Source organism: Sapajus apella, unplaced genomic scaffold, assembly GCF_009761245.1.
Source record: "Sapajus apella isolate SASKATOON/1434 unplaced genomic scaffold, GSC_monkey_1.0 scaffold53, whole genome shotgun sequence".
In the NCBI taxonomy this organism is placed as follows: Eukaryota; Metazoa; Chordata; class Mammalia; order Primates; family Cebidae; genus Sapajus; species Sapajus apella.
This window is the reverse complement of record NW_022436993.1, coordinates 6,174,611-6,189,753: the sequence shown is the minus strand read 5'-3', so window position 1 is coordinate 6,189,753 and position 15,143 is coordinate 6,174,611. Positions and strand designations below refer to the sequence as shown.

General features: G+C 41.2%; 1 pseudogene; it reads left to right on the top strand.

Annotated features, from left to right (window-relative positions):
- Positions 1 to 11,521: 11,521 nt before the first annotated feature.
- Positions 11,522 to 12,350, top strand: LOC116527248 (annotated as a pseudogene).
- Positions 12,351 to 15,143: the final 2,793 nt, after the last annotated feature.

Here is a 15,143-nt window from a genome sequence, read left to right as displayed (position 1 = left end):
AGAACCTATCCTGTCTCAAGGAAGAAAAAATAATCTGTAGTCAATATGGATGAGAACTAAGTCCTGACCGTCAAATACATCAAATAAAGTTATAAAACCACAAAAAAGAAAAGACATCTGATCTCCAAAATTAAAAAAAACTATCAATTAATGCTTGATATCATAAGTAAAAATTGGGGAATAGACACTTTATGGCTATAAAATAATGTTAGAATATTTTAAGCTGGTCTCAAACATGAATCTCTGCTTCATTCCTCAAAAAAAAAAATACAGACTTTCCTCTATATGCTTGTCATAAACTATGAACAGGATGAGTATAAAAGACGGTCAGTCTTAACCTTAAACCATCTTACTGTAGTGAGAAACACTCCGCACATCACAGAATTTAACTGGAAGTGTTTGCAGCAACACTTTAAAGAAGATAAATGCATATAGAAACGTTTCGAACATGGGTGGACACCACTGCCAGGTGAGAAACCCCCACCCAAATGACAGTGGTGACGTCTGAGATGATTTAGAGTAGACAAACTTGACTGTGGAGCGATGTGGGCAGCAGGCAGAGGTTGCTCCACAGCTCTGCTCTGACAGCGGAGTCCTGGCCACAGCCAGAAGCTTTCCAGACTGCCATTTTCTTAAAACTAGATGAGATTCCTTTAGAGCATTTGAGGGATTCTCTTGTTGTCAAGCCAGTTAGAAACGTTAGCAGTCATCCAATTAACATCCAATTAACAAATTCAAAAGCGCACAAATGTCTGTCTTATGAAATGCAGTAAGACGCAAAGATTCAGCCTCATGGCTTTATAATCGGAGGAAAATTTTTACCCCAAATAATAATTAACCTGCTTCATCATCAACTTTGCTTACTAAACACAGTTCCTCTAAAAGGTTTCTGTTTCTCACTCCACTCCCAGTTCAAGTTCACTTCAAATGCGTTTATCAGCATTAAGTCCATTCAAAAGATTGAGCTGAAGGCAATTTAAGAGGCATTCTCTTAAACTGAGAAAATCTAAGGTGTGAGTAAAGGAGTATTAATAAGGGAGTAACCTGTTGGAGCCTTCCCTCCTTAAAATCATTCCTTACTTCACTAATGCATTCACAATAAAACCCCAAACCCGGCTGGGCGTGGTGGCTCATGCCTGTAATCCCAGCACTTTGGGAGGCGGAGGCAGGTGGATCACAAGGTCAGGAGTTCGAGACCAGCCAGTTCAAGATCAGCCAGGCCAACATGGTGAAACCCCATCTCTACTAAAAATACAAACATTAGCTGGGCATGCCTTGTAATTCCAGCTACTCAGGATGCCGAGGCAGGAGAATCGTTTGAACCTGGGAGGTGGAGGTTGCAGTGAGCCAAGATCGTGCCACTGCACTCCAGCCTGGGCGACAGAGCCAGACTCCATCTCAAAAAAATATATATTAATTACAATTAAAATCCAAAACCTTTGGTATGGCATACATGATTTTCGATGATCTGAGCCCTGTTTTTCTCCCCAGCTGCATCTCTGGTCGCTCCCCACTGCCCTACAAGATGGGGCCGTACTGAATTACGTGTGGCTCCATAGATACGCCATACACTCTGTTGCCTCTAGGCATCTACACAGTAACCCCAGAACTGTAGCCAACCTTCTCTGTCCACTTTTCTTGCCTGACAACTGAGGCCCATGATCTCCACCTCCAACAGGGAAGCTTCTTTCACCCCTATTTTTTTGTACCTCATTGAATTCTGTACTCAGTTGTACCCCTTAAGCTGTCCTGAAGTTGTCTATGTATTCTTCTGGCTCCAACTGTAAGTTCCTTAAAAGCAAGGATTGTGTTATGTTTATCACTACATCTCTAGCACCCGAAAGAGTCCCTGGAACATAAGAGGTGCTAGATACATATTTGTTGAATGAATAAAGCTATTATTCTGAAGGAAACAATATACTTCATATACTTCAATATACCTTCATTTAAAGACAAAAAAATAAGTTTTGGAGAAAAGATTCATGCACCTGTGCACACTCAATAACTAGTAGACTCAAGATTAAAGCCCAGGCAGTCTGACATCAGAGCTTAGATCTTTACTGACTTCTGGAAAATGAAATCTCACATTAAGAAACGTAAGATGCTGGCCTGGTTCAGTGGCTCATGCCTGTAACCCCAACACTTTGAGAGACCAAGGTGGGAGGATTGTTTGAGGCCAGGACTTTGAAACCAGCCTGGGTAACATAGTGAAACCCCATCTCTACCAAAACTAAAAATAAAAACAAAAATGTTAGCCAGGAATGGTGGTGTGCATACTCCTGTAGTCCCAACTACTCAAGAGGCTGAGGCAGGAGGATCACTTGAGCCCAAGAGTTAGAGGCTGCAGTGAGCCGTGATCATACCACCGCACTCCAGCCTGGGTGACAGAGTAAGCCCCTGTCAAAAAAAAAAAAAAAAGCTACTTCTGAGTTTTGTGAATTCCCACTCTATGCATGATATAACATTACCAGTTATTGAGTAAAACATGATCTAAAACTCAGTTTTCTGGGCTTCCATTCAATGGGTGTTAATTAGGAAATTATTAGAGTTATGTTCTATATTGTTTATCTACTGCTACAAAGCAAGTTACCTCCAAAAGGTAGCAGCTTAAAACAACATTCTTTATCTCCCTGCTTCTGAGACTGGGGACTCTGGGGGTCGAGTAACAAGGAGGGCAGTTCTGGCCCAGAATGTTCCTTGAGGTTGCAGTCAAGCTGATGGCCAAGTCTGTTTCAAGGGTCTACTGACGCTCAGCGACTCCCTCATGTGGGTGTTGGTAGGCTTCCATTCCTTATGGGATGCTGTGTTGGGGCCCCAAACTAATCAAAGAGTAAGACTTCCCTGAGTTATTTACAGCACAGGCCTCTCCACAGGGCAGCTCACAACATAGAGGAATGAATGATCCTAGATGCAGTGAGAGACTGGGCAGCCAAGAAGGAAGGAGGCAGCAGTCTTGTAAACTAGTCTCTAGAGGGTTGCATCATGGCTTCTGCTGTGTTCCAGTCATTAGAACTGAGTCACAAAATCCTGCCCCAACTCACGGCTACCAGAAGATGAGGGTTACAGGAAGCCATCCTAGAGGCCGCCTACCACACCTGCCCCTTTTACTGAAACAGGGGCTCCCTCTGTCACCCAAGCTGTAGTGCAGTGGCTCAATCGTAGCTCACTCACTGCAGCTTCCAGCTCCTGAGCTCAAGTGGTCCTCTTGCCTCAGCCTCCCAAAGTGCTGGGATTACAGGCATGAACCACTGCACCTGGCCCCCCACATGCTTTAATATGCGAGAAGAGAGAAATGTCTTAGTTTCATCCCTAAGTTCCAGGTTTCTATTTGTTAGTATTGGCCTTTTCTCTTAATCAAATGATTACAAAATTAGATTAGAGCCTGGGCATGGTGGCTTACACCTGTAATCCTAGCACTTTGAGAGGCTGAGGCAGACAGATCACTTGAGGAGAAGAGTTTGAGACCAACCTGGCCACATGGTGAAAACCTGTCTCTACTAAAAATGCAAAAATTAGCCAGGTATGGTGGCACACGCCTGTAATCTCAGGTACTTGGGAGGCTGAGGCACAAGAATTGCTTGAACCTGGAGGCAGAGGTTGCAGTGAGCCAAGATTGTACCACTGCACTCTAGCATGGGCAACAGAGCATGACTCTGTCTCAAAAATAAAATAAAACAAAAGAAAATAAAATATTAGATAGACTTCAAAGACAAATCTTAGCTAAGGAAAGAACCCTTTAACTAGAAGGAAAGATTGGAACAATGAAGTAAAATTTAAAATATTTTTGACAATTATACCAAAACACTAGTAAATTTCTTCACAAATGTTACATTCTATCCCACTCTGTTTTTTTTTTTTTTTTTTTTTTTTGAGATGGGGTCTTGCTGTCATCCAGGTTGGCATGCAGTGGCATGATCACAGTTTGCTGCAACCTCAAACTCCTAGGCTCAAGCCATTCTGCCTCAACATCCCAAGTAGCTAGGACTATAGGTGTGTGCCACTGTGCCCAGCTAAATTTTTTTTTTTTTTTTAGTTTCTGTAGAGACAGGGTCTCACTATGGTGGCCAGGCTTGTCTCAAACTCCTGGCCTTGAACTATTCTCCTGCTGTGGCCTCCCAAAGCACTGGGATTACAGGTATGAGCCATCGCACCCAGTCCCATTCTCTCCTAATACAGTTCAAAGGTAGGTCCAGGCTATATTGGGTCCCCCCAAAAAAGACCACAGAAATAGGCAAAGAGCACTTTAAAATAACTGTAGGGTGTCAATTTCTGCATACAATTTGGTGTCTCTCGTACCTCTACTTTATGTCTGACTAATTTCTGAAATCAGTATGTCAAGTATCAAGGCAGAGACTCCTTTAGAACAATTTCAGAAACATATATTTAAGGTCAATTTGAGAATAGGGGTGTTACTGTCTTACATAATACTATTAATCTTTTTAAAACTATTTTAAATTAGCTGTTTTAAAGATAAGAGAAATATACACTTTAAACCTAGTGGTTAAAATCAAGTGGTGATATTTCCAAATTTTAAATCATTTGGGAATGTCACATATTTTTATGCTTGGAAACTCAGTCTCTATAACTTACAATGACATTATCAGAATAAGTAATCTTTTCTTCTGCAAGTTTATTAATGATCATGGCCAAAAACCTTAAAATGCTGATCTGGAATAGCATGAATCTCATTCATAAGTATGAATGTATGAGTCTCTATGAGAGGCTGTAAGATGTTTGCCCTTGACTTATTATAAGGTGAAAATTATAAATGCTTCTGAATTTTTTCTAATTAATCAGTAATTCATTATTACAAACTGACATATAAGTTTAATTCATGAATCCTAAAGTCAAAAAAATTCCTTTTCTTCCCATTGCGGAAAATTTGTTAGCATAACTTTTTCCAACTGTGAAATTCTTAACAGTTTTGTAAGCATTATATACATATTGCATCTCCAGTACCTAATGCTGCTCCTAGAACATGTAAGCTGTGCTGATTCTTTTGCAACTCCATCTGCAACCACCAGAAATCAAACCTGAACTAAGATTTTTCCAGGCTGATCAAAATTTGCCATTTTTATGATAATAGGAATTTAGACTTAGGCTTGACTTTAGTAGGAAAAGAAAATATTCTCTTCCTTCTGTCACCTAATTACATAGTCATCTTGTATTAAAGCTATGAAAGTTTCACAGTCATATTTGGAAAAACAAAAGGAATTACATGTTGAGCACTTTTATTGCTTTGAATATCCAGTCATGTGAAGCCTCATTAATTTATATCTTGTGAATTTTGAGTTTGCTATAATTGTTATTATAAACATATTTTCACCTTTTTCTTTTTTTTGAGACAGATTATCACTCTGTCACCCAGGCTGGAGTGCAGTGGTGCAATCTTGGCTCACTGCAGACTCTGCCTCCCGGGTTCAAGGGATTCTCCTGCCTCAGCCTCCCGAGTAGCTGGGATTACAGACAACCATCACCACACCCAGCTAATTTTTGTATTTTTAGTAGAGACGGGGTTTCTGTCCAGGCTGTTTCACCTGGCCTATTTTCACCTTTCAATGATCTATAAAAAGGGCTTGTAACTATTTCTTAAATATAAATTAGATGCCACATAAAAATGTTTGTTGGCTGGCCATGGTGGCTCATGCCTGTAATCCCAGCACTTTGGGAGGCTGAGGTGGGTGGATGGCTTGAGCCCAGGAGTTTGAGACCAGCCTGGGCAACATGACCAAATATCATCTCTACGAAATACAAAAAAAAATTAGCTGGGCATAGTGGCATGTGCCTGTAGTCCCAGCTGGTTGGGAAGCTGAAATGCGAGGATCACTTGAGCCCTGGGAGGTCAAGGCTGCAGTGAGCTGTGATCATGCCACTGCACTACAACCTAGGTTATGGGAGTGAGACCCTGCTCAAAAAAAAAAAAAAAAAAAAGTTTTTATAGTTTAGATAAACTTCTTAGGACTCTTTAAGTATTTTATTCAGGAATACTCATGGTTGAGCAAATAGTAGTCTCCAAAGGACTGCTAACCATCAATATTTAACAACTAAGTACTGAGAGAAACCATCTTAGCGAAGACGCATTTCTTTACATTGTAACTGAGTCTTACATAGCCTTCTTCATAATCAGTTCATTTTATCTGGTTTTATTTTCTCAAAAACTTGACATTATTATTCTATAAAATATGCTGACAAAATCTATAATTCAAAAAAGGCTTCATTTCAGACAAAAATGGATTGGTGGCTTTTCTAAATAGTGTAAAATTAAAAGTTTATCAAATTGTCTCAGCTTCTAATTTCAAGCTGATTTTGTATGTTAAGTGAATTTTCAAGAAAGAGTTATCAAAGTATGGTTTTGTTTTTATTTTCACTGCAGAGAGATCATATCCCCAGAAATCACTTTAAAATTGGCCAGGCACAGTGGCTTACACCTGTAATCCCAGCTCTTTGGGAGGTCTAGGCGGGTGGATCATTTGAAGACAGGAGTTCGAGACCAGCCTAGCCAACATGGTGAAACCCCGTTTCTACAAAAAATACAAAAATTAGCCAGGCATGGTGGTGGGCACCTATAATCCCAGCTACTTGGGAGACTGAGGCAGGAGAAATGCTTGAACCCAGGAGGCAAAGATTGCAGTGAGCAGAGATCGTGCCACTGCATGACAGAGCAAGAGTCCATCTCCAAAAGTAAATAAATAAAGAATAAAGATTTGAAATTAAAACATTAGAAAGGAGAGTTAAGTCCAAAACAAGTGGGAAGAAAGTAACAAAGGAGCTACTTCCTTTGTTAAACAAGGAATACACAAGAAATGTTGAGTGCCTTCTACTTGCAAAGTACTTGATATGAGGCTATCAAACATAAATAAAATCCAATTCCTGTATCCAACGAGCTTACAAGATAGAAGTGTTAAGGAATGTGGCTGAGTGCAGTGGCTCTCGCCTATTATCCCAGAACTTTGGGAGGCCAAAGTGGAAGGAGGCCAGGAGTCTAAGATCAACCTGAGGAGCGCAGAGAGATCCTATCTTAAAAAAAAAAAAAATTAGCTGGGTATGGGATTGCAAACCTGTAGTCCCAGCTACTCAGGCAACTGAGACAGGAGAGTCACTTGAGCCAGGAGTTCAAGGCTGCAGTGAGCTCTAAGTGTACCACTGTACTTCAGCCTGGGTGACAGGGCAGGACTCTGTTTCAGAAAAGTGTTAAGGAATGTATAGCAGACATTTTAATAAATGACATAACAGAAGTGCCGATAAAAATCCTGTGAGCATTCACAGAAGAATAAAGTCACCTTTCCGGTACGTGAATCAGGCAGGGTTTCATGGAAGAGGCAAAAGTTTTTGTAAATCTCAAAATGGGTATGTTGTCAGAATGGAATGGCAAAAGGGCCTGGAAAAAATAGTGTTTATTCTATGTGATCTGTGTCGGCTAAAATTCCAGAGTTGCTGTAGAGAAAGGGAGAGAATGGATTTGGGAGCCATGGCAGTGACTGCTGCACCCGGCTCATATGTAGAGAGACTGCAGCAGGGAGGCAACAGCTGGCTACAATGCACAATACGTGTGTGTCCTGGGTATAGATCCTTAGCAAGAATATTCTAGCTAGTAAAATAAAAGAGTTGCTCAGATGGGATAGCATGGTTGTTAACGGTGGAGGGTGTCCAGGTTCTTGGCATCTTGAACAAAGAATTGGACAAAACGCACAAACAAAGCAAGGAAGGAATGAAGGGATTTGCTGAAAATGAAAGTACACTCCACAGTGTGTGAGCTGGCCTGAGCACGGGGGCACAAAGGCCCTGGTACAGAGTTTTTGTGAGTTTAAATACCCTCTACTTGGGGTATTCCCTATGTAAACGAAGAGGACGAAGTAAAGTTACAAAGTAATTTCCTCAGTGTGTGTCCTATTGAGAGGATGCTTCCTGTTATAACTGCAGTATGAATCTTTTGTATGTTCCCTGCCTCCAGACCCGATTTTCCTGCCTCATGGTGAATGTGTTATGTAGTTACCAAAATGGGAAGACAGGAGAACAGAAATGTATCTAGCAGAGGGGCAGACCTGAAGAAGTGGAGAATATCTTGTGAGATTCCCCCCACCATTTTCATTCTTGGCTGTGCCCTGTGGCCTGCCGAGTCTCTTTTCATATTCAGTCCGGAATGCTAAAACCTCCGTTTCCTCATTCCCTTTGTTATCTTTATATCTTGTTCCCTAGAAATAAAGATTTGAACTCTAGCTTGAGCCGTACTTTTGCTACAGACCTTCTATTATCCAGCTACAGTGTTGACATACTTAATCTCCTTTAATGGGACAAGTAATGAACTCAATTAGCTGGAAAACCTCCGTGCAAAGAGAACAGACAACTCTCACCATATAATTCACACACATTTCCCTTGATTCACATTATTCCTGCATTAAAGACCTTCTATGACCCCGAATATCAGTTAGTTACTCGCTAAAACTGGCCATAGAGCAATTTCACCTTAAGCAGATTTGCTTAACAACAATATGTAATTAATTGGACTGAGAATTTGATTTGCATACTCAAGCAACAATTTTTTATTATTTAAAAACAAAACACTTGACATTCTAGTAGGGGCTACAAAGACATCCCCAAAGGTCAATTAGTCCTGCAAGTGATTACCTAAATATTTGATAGCACTCAAACATAGTACTAAATGGGTTCTAATTTGTTTGTGAAAAGAAACAATACCACTTGACGCAGGGCTGCTAAGTTTTCAATAAACAGAATATGGTCTTGGGAAACTGAAGAATCTAGTTTAAAAATACGAAGAGATCTTCCTGTGCTCCCTCCCAACATGCCAGTGATTTTCCACTAACTTTCTTCCTGATGCTTTTTTCCTTTAAGTCTATATGTTGATGCACCCCAGGGCTCAGTCTTTCAATCTGTCTGTTTCCTAGGTTGCCCTCATGCAATCTCTAGGCTTGACAAACTTCCTTTGTATTGACAACTCCCAATGTTATATGTATAGCTCACGCCTCCTCCCTGAAATATCTCCCTGCCTATACAGCATGGCATGAATGTCTAATAGGCATCTCAAATTTAATGTGTCCCAAGTGGAACTTCTGATTTTTCCCCTAGATAAAAACTGTAAATCCGACTCTCTTCCCCATCTCAGTAAATGGCAACTTCATTCTTCCAAATTGCTCAGGTCCAAAGCCTTGGTGTCATCGTTGGCTCGTCTCTCTTCTGCACCCCCACATCTAACCTGTGAGGAGGTCTGATTGGTTCTACCTTTAGAATCTATCTAGACTTCAATCCCTTCTTACCACCTCCATCATGACATACACTGCCATAATCTCTCCCCTAGATTCTTGCAATAGTCTCCTAACTGGCTTTCCTACTTCAGCCTCTCTTCCAACCCCCACACCTAGTGTCTATTTTGAATAGAGAAACCAAGCGGATCCTTTTAAAATCTCTACTGAAACCCTTCCAGTGAATTCCCATCTGGGACAGAGTCAAAAGTCTTCACGGCAGTCTCAAAAGTCCTTGATTGGTCCCCAGCTGTGCTCCCCCTCTGCTCTGGCTACAGGGGCTTCCTTGCTATTCTTCCAACACTCCGGGTAAACTCATTCCTTGAGATCTTTGCCATTGTTGCTCCTCTGCCAGAAATACTCTTTCTTCAGGTGTCTTACTAGATATCTTCAGGTCTTGGACTGAAAGTCACCTTCTCAATGAGTCTTTACCTGACTAGCTTATTTAAAATTGCAACTCCCACCTTCATCCAAGGACTGTCTCCCATCCTTTCTTTACTTTTAGCCATTGCATTCCTCCTCTTTGGGTATATATTTTACTAATTTATTTGTTTATTGTCTGTCTCCCCTCACTAGCGGGTAAGTAATGAAGCCAGATAATTTTGTTGACTTTAGACACCTAGAACAAAGCCTGGCATGAAGTTCTCAATAGATTAATGATAAATGAATAAATAAGTAAATAGTGATTATTTATGACTAACTAGGGCATAAGTATAATTAACAAGGATATTTTCATGAAAGATAGACTCCTTAAGAGCAGTCACTATACCTTCCCCCACCCTTTTTTTTTTTAATAGAGACAGGATCTCACACTGTCACCTAGGCTGGAGTGGTACAATCATAGCTCACTGCAGCCTCAAACACCTGGGCTCAAGCGATCCTCCCTCCTCAGCCTCTAAAAGGGCTAGGATTATAGGTGTGAGCCACCATGCCTGGCCATTTCCCTTGTTTTTGGCTTCAGCATCTAACACAGTTGTGTTATATTATAGATATTCAATAAATAATTCTCGAATTTAATCAAATATTTGTTGGAGAGCACGGACTGAAGCTTGTGTTCAAATCCCAGCTTCTCTACTTGCTGGCTCTGTAAGCTAAGGAAAAGCACTTAACTTCTCTGTGCCTACTGTCTTCATAAAATAGGAATAATAATAATAGTATTATATATGGGATTTTGTGAGGATTAATTGAGTAAATATACTTAAACTACAGAATGGTGCTTGTCACAAAATAGCTGTTAGATAATGATGACGAGGATGAGGACGATGTTAGTCCTATGAAACTCATCATGAAATGGCAATCTTCTGGGTAAGCTTAAGCCACCTATGTATTTGAAAAGTGAAAAGACTACATAAATTGAATGAAATAACCAAGTAGCATGTCACTCCCCAGCTGAAAATCTGTAAATAACTGCTACTACCACTGTGACAAAATCCAAACTTCCAGTCTTGCCTTCAAAGCCTTCTACAGGCCGGGCACTGTGGCTCATGCCTGTAAGTAATCCCAGCACTTTGGGAAGTCACAGCAGGTGGATCACTTGAGGTCAGGAGTTCAAGACCAGACTGGCCAACATGGTGAAACACTGTCCCTACTAAAAATACAAAAATTAGCTGGGCATGGCAGTGAGCGCCTGTAATCCCAGCTTCTCAAAGGCTGAGGTAGAAGAATTGCTTGAACTGGGGAGGTGGAGGTTGCAGTGAGCTGAGATCGCACCAGTGCACTCCAGCCAGGCTGGGTGACAGAGTGAGACTCTGTCTTAAAAAAAAAAAACCCTCCACATTTGTGCTCAACATTTAACTTAAAAGTTAAAGGAATTATCTGGGCATGGTGGCACACACCTGTAATCCCAGCTACTCGGGAGGCTCAGGCAGGAAAATTGCTTGAACCCCGGAGGCGGAGGTGGTGGGGAGCCAAGATCACACCATTTCACTCCAGCCTAGATAACACAAGCAAAACTCCGTCTCAAAAAAACAAAATTGTTAAAGGAACAGAAAACCAAATGCTGCAAGTTCTCACAAGTGGGAGATAAATCCTGAGTACATATGGACACAAAGAAGGGAACAACAGACACTCAGATCTGCTTGAGGGTGGGGGGAGGCGGGAAGGTGAGGATCACAAAACTACCCATCAGGTACCATGCTTATTACCTGGGTGATGAAGTAATCTGTACACGAAACCCCATGATATGCCATTACCTATATAACAAACCTGCAGGTGTATCCCTGAACCTAAAACAAAAGTTAAAATAAAAAGTTAACAAGCTCTCCTCCTGCTGTCCAAGATGCGGAAAGGAAAGAAGGCCAAGGGGAAGAAGGTGACTCCGGCCCCTGCTGTCGTGAAGAAGCAGGAGGCCAAGAAAGTGGTGAATCCCCCGTTTGAGAAAAGGCCTAAGAATTTTGGTATTGGACAGGACATCCAGCCCAAAGAGACCTCACGCTCTTTGTGAAATGGCCCCGCTATATCAGGTTGCAGTGGCAGAGAGCCATCCTCTATAAGCGGCTGAAAGTGCCTCCTGCAATTAACCAGCTCACCCAGGCCCTGGACGGCCAAACAGCTACTCAGCTGCTTAAGCTGGCCCACAAGTATAGACCAGAGACAAAGCAAGAGAAGCAGCAGAGGCTGTCGGCCCAGGCAGAGAAGAAAGCTGCTGGCAAAGGGGACGTCCCCACTAAGAGACCACCTGTCCTTCGAGAAGGAGTTAACACCATCATCCCCTTGGTGGAGAACAAGAAAGCTCAGCCGGTGGTGACTGCACACGACGTGGATCCCACTGAGCTGGCTCTCTTCTTGCCTGCCCTGTGTCGTAAAATGGGAGTCCCTTACTGCATTATCAAGGGGAAGGTAAGACTGGGACATCTAGTCCACAGCAAGACCTGCACCACTGTCGCCTTCACACAGGGTAACTTGGAAGACAAAGGTGCTTTGGCTAAGCTGGTGGAAGCTATCAGGACCAATTACAATGACAAATAAGATGAGATCCGCCATCACTGGGGATGCAGTGTCCTGGGTCCCAAGCCTGTGGCTCTCATCGCCAAGCTCGAAAAGGAAAAGGCTAAAGAACTTGCCACTAAGCTGGGTTAGATGTACACTGTTGAGTTTTCTGTACATAACAATAATTAAAACAATACAAAGTTTCCTTCAAAAAAAAAGTTAACAAGATTTTTTTTTTCAAATACCAAAGCAAGTAATTCCCCAGAAATGTGTAAGGATGATAGTACAGTTTGATTTTTGTCCAAGCTGGAGCACAGTGGGGCAATCTCAGCTCACTGCAACCTCCACCTTTTGAGTTCAAGCAATTCTCCCTGCCTCAGCTTCCGGAGTAGCTGGGGTTACAGGTGCCCGACACGACGCTCTGTTAATTTTTTTGTATTTTTTTAGTGGAGTCAGGATTTCACCATGTTGGCCAGCATGGTCTTGAACTCCTGACCTCAGGTGATCCGCTCACCTCGGCTCCACGAAGTGCTGGGATTATGGGTATGAGCCACCCTGCCTGGCCAACAGATTTTGATTTTCAAAGAAATTTTACATAGTCAACATATTTACAACATGACCACACTAGAAAGAAGCCAGAACAGGCATTATCCTCATCAGGAAACATAAGGAAAGTAAGATTCAAAGAGAATAAACGATTTGTTTGCGGTTTTATAGCTAGCCATTGGTGTATCCAAGATCAGAAAACTGATTCTTGTGAGACTAAATTCAAGGAAGCTTTTACCACAGACTTATATTGATAAACATTGAATTTAACAAGTAGGTTTCAAATTCCTTGTAGTGCTAGGCACATAATAGATGCATACTATGCACTTACTAATTGTTTAGGGTAAAAGAATGTATTTATTCTTTTCCTCTGGCTTATCAGACTTGTCACAGAACAAAGATAATTCATATCATTTGGCAGAAAATAAATTCACTCCCGAATCTCGGTAACTATCATATTCATTATTTCAGCACTTTCAAAAGGTGCAAAAGCAACCGTAATGGGCCCGTGGTTTCTATTGATATTCTTATTTATCATTTGTCCTTCTAATGAAAAGTCACCTTCTTCATCACCCAGTAGTTCTGCTAGATTAATGCCTGGGTTTCATGACTTGAGTCATTTTCTTCTGAACCAAAGACTAAATCATCAGACCTTATAAGATCTTGTGTTTCCTTCTCTATGTGTGGTTCTGACCCCTCTCCTCCTGAATTTGAAGGATCAGAGATTTGACTGTAAATTGTCTTATGTAGGGTTTAAAACCTTAAGCTTTAACATTCCACTGCATACTCCTAGATATAATAAAATATAGGAAATAGCAAGATATTTATATTCAATAACCTATGTTTTAATGTTTGTAACAGATCTATGAACAACAGCCTTAGAAGAATTTGGAATGTTCTATCTAGTAGATTTTTATCTTTTCTATTTCAATCACACTAAGATAAGCAGTAGTTTCTCTAAAGCCTAAAAACACCCAGAAAACCTGCTAGTATTTCTAAGCCTGATACGAAGAGACATCAGAAAGTTTTTGGAAAAAAAGAACTTCAGCCTTTTGGCCCTTTGGGTGGTTTAAAGGAATGGGTACAGTCTTTTGTGGCTCAATTGTCTGCTGTGATTGATCCCATAAAAGAGGTGATGTTTCCTCCTGTCAGGTACTGATGATGATCTTCCTGGCTTTCCAAGGCAGCTGCACCAGTGAAATTAACCCGCAGGGTTTTTTGTTTTGTTTTGTTTTTCTTTTTGTTTGTTTGTTTTCTGAGACAGAGTCTCCCTCTGTTGCCCAAGCTGCAGTGCAGTGGCGCTAACTGCTCATTGCAACCTCCACCTCCCAGGTTCAAGTAATCCTCGCGCTTCAGCTACCCAAGAAGCTGGGGTTACAGGCATGCACCACCACACCCAGCTAATTTTTGTATTTTTAGTACAGACAGGGTTTTGCCATGTTGGCCAGGCTGGTCTCAAGCTCCTGGCCTCAAGCTCCTGGCCTCAAGTGGTCTGCCTGCCTTGGCCTCTCGAAGTGTTGTAATAATAGACTGAGCCATTGTGTCTGGCCCACCCTGCACATTTTTAAAACCTTAAAAACCAGGAAGCTCACTTCCTTCATCCTCTTCTCCCCAGACTCTACTCTTGTCCTTTACATTTTATCTATCAAGAACGTATGATGAAAAATGTGATCCAATAAAGTGAAACACACAGCACCTAAGTTTAGTGGACACCATGTTGCAACATTGGGCAGAGAATACATTGACATTGTTGTACAGGCTGCCGCTGTAAACTGTTACTCCCTGGCACCTCCACGCTAGGGCGGGAGTCCAAACTTGAGAGTGGGCAGCTAGCCATGCCAACAGATGGGCACAGGGATGATAGCCAAGGGACGATGTATGTGCATCAAGTATAGGTGTTCAGAACAGGAATTCCAACTGAGAAGATCAAAATGTCTGTCTCAAGCTTATGGTTAAGAACTTGTCAATTCATGCCTGGTTTAATATAAATGAACTGGAATTCAAGAGAATTGACAGATTTTGACAGAACCTCAAATTTATTTTTCATAAAAATATAAATTCGATTTAGATATTTGCAGTAAATGGCTTGGTGGCATTTTCTGAGAAGAAAATGGTTCCACTTTTCCATGTTTCATGATTGTTAACCTTCCCTTAAGGATATATAGCATTGAATCCTTTTATAAAATTACCTTGCTACTTTCTCATTTGTTGTTAAATACCGAAATGCTTTCAACTCTAGTATTTCAATGTCACCTATGATTCTTAAGGAAATTTGTCCTAACAGATCAATTAAATTCAATTTCTTAACTTAATCTGTTAAATCTCAAAAACGCCTGAGATCTGCTTTACATTCTTCCTAATGCAGAAAAGATAATCCTAAAGGGGTACTTTATCAGTGTTTTAAATGTTTAT